The following is a 6,377-nucleotide window of genomic DNA, read 5'->3' on the forward strand; positions in this document are numbered from 1 at the left end:
TACAGGATTGGCATTAGAAGGCACAACGAAGAGGCGACAAAAAATCGACACATACTGTCCAGGATAATAGACTGTGTGAAATTTTGTGGAGCATTTGAGTTGGCGTTACGTGGCCATGATGAGAGTGAGAGCTCAGATAACCCCGGTATATTTCGCAGGTTGGTGGATTTTGTTGCCTCTCTTGATGGAGCATTGAAAGAGCACCTTGACAGTGCTACTGTATTTAAGGGAACGTCGAAAACTATACAGAACGAGCTACTGGACTGTATGTTGTCTGTTACAAGAGAAGAAATACTCAAAGAAGTCCAGACAAGTAGTTTTTTATCAATCCAGGCAGATGAAACAACAGATATTGCCACACAGTCCCAACTTGTGCTTGTGCTGCGCTACATCGACGACAAAAATAACGTGCAGGAAAGATTTTTTGAGTTCATCCCTCTGCAGTCAGCTACAGCTGAGTCCATTGCTACTGCACTAAAAGAGCGTCTTGCTTCTATCCTTCCTAAGGATCAGAAAAGTAAGCTCATCTGCCAGGCATATGATGGGGCCAGCGTGATGAGGGGTGCCACTGCAGGTGTTCAGAGAAAAATACAAGATGTGTACCCAAATGCCCACTACATCCACTGCTACGCACATCAGCTCAACCTGATAATGCAACAGGCCACGTCTCACATATCCAAGACGAGAATATTTTTTTCTAACATTGGTGGATTTGCCAGCTTTTTTTCCAAGTCACCCAAGCGGACATGTTTTCTGGATAAAGTGGTTGCCCATAGACTGCCAAGATCCAGCAACATCAGATGGAACTTTCATAGCCGTGCCATTAATACTGTTTTTGAGCACAGAGAGGATCTCATTCACTGTTTTGAGAGCATACAAGACTCAGGTGACTTCGACCCCAATACTGTTAGAGAAGCAGGAGCCCTGGCCATGCTACTGGAGGATGAGGATTTTAAGTTCTTTCTGGAACTTTATCACCACATCATGCCACATGTAGACTTCCTCTATGCCAAGCTCCAGAAAAAGAACATTGATTCAGTCTATATCAAAGTGAGCATCCAACAGTTCCAACAAGAAATACAAAAGATCAGGTAACTTTATTCCTGTAATATGATCATTATTTGCTTTCTCTTTCATTTTTAACTCTCTTTATCCTTTGCCAAAATTATAATAAATTATCTTTGTCCTTTGCAGAAACTCTCTCCATTCCATTGGTGAGCAAAGCAGTGGTTCTCGTCCAACAAAGAGGCGCCGGGCGCTCAGTTCGGAAGACCGTGAAAGGATTGCAGCAGAGGTGAGTTTGTTATAGAAATCAGTCAAAATACCATTTTACATTATTGTTGTGCTGCAGAGATGTCCTGCCTACATATCATATTCTACAGACTCAAGAAAACATTTTTAGTTTGGTATAAATCCTAACAAAAATCTTAATTTTAATATACAATAGCATCCCAAAAAAAATAAATTGGCAACATAAAAATAAATGATCAAATGAAATTTGAAGCCACCAAAAACTACAGTCTTGTATGGGACAAAAACTCAAATGGCACTATTTTTCTTTTGAAAGTAATTGCAACTGTGACAATTAGTGGTCTACTACATTTATATATCTATTTGTTTAATTATCTCTATAGGTCTGTGACACAATCCTGGGACACACTAGGGAGCGTTTCTCCTTCACAGACCACCTTGTCTGTGCCACCTTGTTGCAGGGGGACAGGTTTGATGAGTACAAGGATACCTTTCCTGAAGATGCATTGAGCAGCACCATGAAAGCGTACCCGATGCTCAGTGGAAGCAAGCTGAAGACGGAGCTCAGTCTCATCTACAGCAAGGAAGAGTTCAGAGCCTGCCGTGGTGCTGTGGACCTATTCCAGCTGTTTATGGAGAATAATCTCAAAGAAGTATTTTCCGAAACTGTGACTCTCCTAAAAGTTATCATTACCACACCCATGACCACGGCTGAAGCTGAGAGGTGCTTCTCAACCTTGAAACGAATAAAAACTTTTCTCAGAAACACCATGACCCAGGAGAGGCTGAATGCACTGGCATTGCTGTCCATGGAAAAGAGACTTGTTACGGAGATGACTGACTTTAATCAGAGAGTAGTTGAGAAATTTGCTGGCCAGAAAGAAAGAAGAGCAAAATTTATGTTCAAGTAGGAAACATGCTTTTTGGTACTTTGGTCTGAAATGTATATAAAAGAGAAACATTTATGTTCAAGTAGGAAACATGCTTTTTGGTACTTCTTTTGGTCTGAAATGTAAATAAAGATCATCAAAATTTATATTCAAGTAGTCAAAATGGTTTTTGGTACTGCTTTATATTTATTTGCCCCCCTCAATAAAATAAAAAAAATGCGCCCCCCCAAAAATAAATATCACCAGCCGCCACTGAGTACAACCATAACCACAATCATATAAAGAGAAATCTATTTAATAGCAATATATTGGGGGGGACATTTTGAGCATATTTGAATATTGGGGGGGGAATGTGTCCCCCCCCAATATATATTATACCTAGCTTTACTACCCGGCTTCGCCCGGGACTTGGATTCACCACGCCCGGCCGCATTTGTCTCCCCAGTGGCGATGTTCACACACCACACCAGTTACTCGTTTGAGGCTGAGTCGACCTAGGGGAGGCCCAGGACCGGTTCAAATAATCGTCACCGGTGGTGGTCGTGTGGGGGTAGCGCAGCGCGCTAACCGCTACATTACCGCTAACCTAACACTCACACGCAACGCGCGTCCATAGGTACACATACACGCGCTTGCTGCAGACACACACAACTTCCAGGGTGCGTACGGCAGTAAACGACTGACAAAAAATAAAGCAATGCTGCTCGAAAAACGCCTTAGACCTGCAACACATTTGTATGGCACTTTACCCGCGGAGGGTTGGGGGGGGGTGCGTGACGTCAGCAGACACACTGCGCATGCGCGGGTGACATGACAGATGTGACGTGACAGCTCACTTTTGCCGTGCAAAATATAGGGCATTATTGCGCCCCCCCCCCCCCAAATACAAAAGTCTTTTTTTTTTGCATGGTGTATAGTCTGGAAAGTACCCACATGGCAAATTTCAAGTTTGTTGCATGTCGGGAAGTATGCTAAACATTTTGAACAGACACACATATTCACAAATTTCCCTTTTATATATATCATGGGTGGAAAAAACCCAATTTTTCCAGCGGCAGGCATCGGGTTTTATCTTTAATACAATTAAACCTGATTTCGGGGAATTAAAACCTGGTTTAATGAATACGAAACTCTGATAGGCTTAGGCTGCTTCCTCGTCGGTGCTGCTATCGTACTCGGGGCCGTCGGGCACGGGGTAGATGTAGAATGCGGGCAGGTTGGTCTTGATGAACACGAGCTTCTCCACAATCGTGGGCACCAGTGAGTTCCTTAGCTTAGAATGGATGAAGCCCATCATTGAGAAGTTCCGCTCGGATGCCGCGCTCGATGTGACCATGCTGAATAGCTTGATGGCGATCTTCTTCAGGTCGGGCCACTCTGAGCCGTCGGTCTGTCACCACTGCAACACGGTCTTCTTCCAATTGACCAGCATCTGATAGTGGAACGTGTTCACCGACTGTTCGGCCGACGCCACGATCATGAACGCCGTGTACTGCAGGTACAGGGCCTCCCTGCGGGCGTCATCGACGGGCTCGATGTCGTCGGCCGGTGTGTTCATCAGCTTGTCCTCGAGATCTCGTTTGCTCGGGCCCGGCAGGCCCTCGCCGAGAAGGGACGGGTCGAGCAAATACGACAGGCTGTGCGTGTCGCTGTACATGAACAGGAAGCGCTGATGCGCAAGCTTGCATAGGTAGTTCAGCTCGTCGGTGTCGATGACCAGGGCCTGGAAGATCGTGTTGAACTGCGTCGGCAGGGCGTGGAAGTCTGGCAGCACCTGGGAGATGGGCACCTTGTCCGACTGGTACTTGACGATGAGCGCGTCGATCGGGCGCAGTATCGCGAGCGTCTTGTTCAGGTTGCTGATGAAGTCCTCGTCCGTCATGGTCTCTCGGACCTTGAGCCGCTCCGCCTTCTGGGCCGCCGTCCCCTTGATGAAGTCGCGCGCCGTGACGAGCGCGTGCAGGTGGTGCTCTGAGTCCAGCAGCGACTGGGCCATGCCCTGAATTGTTCCCCAGCGAGTGGACGCCGCACGTACGAGCGTTCTCGAGTTGGTCGTCTTCTGCAGCTCGCGCAGCTGGGATTTCGGGATGTGGTGGTTGTGGAAGAACTTCACGACGGCCTTGCAGTCCTGCACAAAGTCCTGCAGGGGCTCGAATGGATAGCCGTCCGGGTACGTCGGCTCGTCTTGGCTGGCTTTCTTGGTCTTGGTCGCTCCGAACACGTCCTTGACGAGCAGATGCAGGCCGTGCGACGTGCATCCCTGGAAGTAGGATGACGGGAACATCTTCTGTAGGAGGAGTCACACTTTCTTGTTGGTGGACGTGTTGTCAGTCACGACGCCAGCGAATGCCGTCTTCTCGTGCCGGCGGATGACGCGGTCGATGTCGTCAGCGATGAATCGGTGGTCGTGCCCTTGCTGCCCCGTCGACACCAACTCCAGGAACAGGTAGCAGGCGGGCGGCACGGCCAAGTAGTTGATCTTGATGTTGGTCCAGGCATCGGTTGTCAGGCACGACGTCACGCTGCATATGCGCTCATTAACCTTTGCCATGAGCTTGGCGTGGCATTTGTCGAGCAGTGTCGTCGCCAGCTGCTTCCTGTTCGGGAGCAAATCGCCGTCGGGCCGAAATGTCCGGACCGCATGCATGAGATGCACATTCTCGACGCGCTGAAATGACGTCCCTGTAGCATAGAAGTGCATGGCGATATTCTGTTGGAACTGGACCTTCTCCTGCTTGGACACGGCGGGCAGCGCGAACTCCCTCATCGAGCTCTGCCGGCTCATGCTGAGACTCCTGGACGGGGTGGTAGACGACGACTGCTGCGAGGACATCGGCTTGGCGTTGCGCTTGTACCAATACGGCCGGTCCGCGTACTCCATGCCGTTCATGAGTTTGCGGAAGGGCTAACACTTGTTCAGGTGCACCTTGACTGACTCAATCTTCTTGTGATAATTGATGAGCGTCTTGCAGTGCTTGCACATGTTCGACTTGGCCTTGTGCAGCTGGCTGGCCTCGGTGAAGAGCTCCCAAACGTCGGCTGTCTTATGGCCACGCTTATTGGGCCGTTGCTCGGGGCCGTCGGCGTCTTCTTCATCATAGTTGTCGATCAACATGATCTCGTCGCCACCGGAGACGAACAACACGGCGCTGCTATCATCAACGTCGGGGCTGAGAGCCGTGCGGGCGCCGCTGTTGGACATCATTGTTGGAAAATGGAAATCACTCAATAAGAAAATGGCGTCAATTGCGCAAATGGGCGGAAGCAGGCGCGGTGTCCGGCGGGCCGCTGGCAAAGTGCGGTTCTGCGATTAAAACCAATTTAACCGGATTTCTCCCAATCTCAGATGATCGGGTTTAATATAAAAAGACAATTAAACCCGATTGTAAAAAATCCGACTGTGCCACCCTTGATATATATAGAAGATTACGGCATTGGTTCAATGTTAATGTGCAATTTCATTGAGGGACTGTTGTCGTGGGCTCACTTCAGTGTTGAATGTAATGCAATGGTCAAATATCCAGCTTCATGGCAACGTGTATCTTGTCTTTAAAAAAATCGAATGCCCAAACACCCTTCGTAAGCTTATTATCAACTGTGGCATTTCACATTTTATTATTTTGTTTTGGCGATGTGCTAAACGCCTGACACTGTACGCTCTGAAAGGCTTATTAAAATTATAACTATTAGTTTGTTACAAGAATAATATGTGATATATGGAGATTGTTTTGTTTATTAGGTAAATTCAACACAATCTTAAAATGTTAGTCTTTTTCATTCAATTTAATATTGATGAACCCGTCACATGACGGGCAATTGCATTGGTTTATGAATATGGAATGAGCTCGATCTGGAGGGGACCCTTCCCTCTAACCTGGCATCACGAACTGCTCGGGGATTGGGCCGACCTTGTGGCTGGGTGTGGCCGATCACGTGCGCGGGCGCGGTCCGTCACGTGGCGTTAAATCAACGGCTCGCGATTGGCGGAGCTCCGTTACTGCGACAGTCGCCTCCGAGGTTTTGCGGCGCCGGAAAAGCGATCCGCGGTTGTGATGCCAACGGTTGATTCTGCATCAGTTATCGCCGTAGCCACCCGCAATCACTGCAGTTGCGAAGCGAGAGTCAAACGCCAGTTTATTCGATTTAACCTGGGTTCCCTACCGTAGGTTCAAAAATGTATAATTTCTTCTCAATGTCATAACATCGCCACGTGCTCGATTCCTAGCGATCCCTTTC

The 6,377-nt window shown here is 48.1% G+C and overlaps 1 long non-coding RNA gene across 2 annotated transcripts; it reads left to right on the top strand.

The window, feature by feature from the left end:
- The first annotated feature begins 896 nt into the window (after positions 1–896).
- On the top strand, positions 897–2,393 carry LOC144722900 (uncharacterized). 2 transcript variants are annotated; one of them, XR_013586109.1, is made up of 2 exons: positions 897–1,294; positions 1,635–2,393. It is a non-coding gene; the product is annotated as an uncharacterized LOC144722900 (long non-coding RNA). The 2 variants fall into 2 exon arrangements; XR_013586108.1 differs by having other exon boundaries at positions 1,713–2,393.
- The last annotated feature ends 3,984 nt before the right edge of the window (positions 2,394–6,377 follow it).

Source organism: Lampetra planeri, chromosome 16, assembly GCF_965212315.1.
Source record: "Lampetra planeri chromosome 16, kcLamPlan1.2.h2, whole genome shotgun sequence".
Taxonomy (NCBI): Eukaryota; Metazoa; Chordata; class Hyperoartia; order Petromyzontiformes; family Petromyzontidae; genus Lampetra; species Lampetra planeri.